Here is a 312-nt window from a genome sequence, read left to right as displayed (position 1 = left end):
TGGGGGTTGCTAATTAACACGGCATGAAAAGCTGACTTGTTGGTTAAAGATAAAGGCAAAAATAACCTGTTTCAACGAGGCATTTACAGCAAATACTGTAATTAACGTCTGAAAGTGTAAGAGTAGATACACACTTTTTCACTTCCTCAGATAAATGTGTGATGTAAAGATAATAGCTTGTCATTTACACTGCCGATGACTTGCTTTAGAGAGAAATAATGGAGGTGTATGCTTTTGCTTACTTTTCAATCAATCAACATTTATTTATAAAGCATTTAACAGCAACCAACAGGTGTCCAAAGTGCTTTACAT

General features: G+C 34.9%; 1 long non-coding RNA gene across 1 annotated transcript in view; it reads left to right on the top strand.

Annotated features, from left to right (window-relative positions):
- The first annotated feature begins 211 nt into the window (after positions 1 to 211).
- Positions 212 to 312, top strand: part of LOC116706359 (uncharacterized) — an 11,070-nt gene continuing 10,969 nt past the window's right edge. Inside the window, exon 1 of the long non-coding RNA XR_004336212.1 lies at positions 212 to 224. This is a non-coding gene — a long non-coding RNA (uncharacterized LOC116706359). The remainder of the gene's footprint in view (positions 225 to 312) is intronic.

Source organism: Etheostoma spectabile, chromosome 18, assembly GCF_008692095.1.
Source record: "Etheostoma spectabile isolate EspeVRDwgs_2016 chromosome 18, UIUC_Espe_1.0, whole genome shotgun sequence".
Classification (NCBI taxonomy): Eukaryota; Metazoa; Chordata; class Actinopteri; order Perciformes; family Percidae; genus Etheostoma; species Etheostoma spectabile.
The sequence above is the reverse complement of the archived record's forward strand: the minus strand, read 5'-3'. Positions and strand labels throughout refer to the sequence as shown.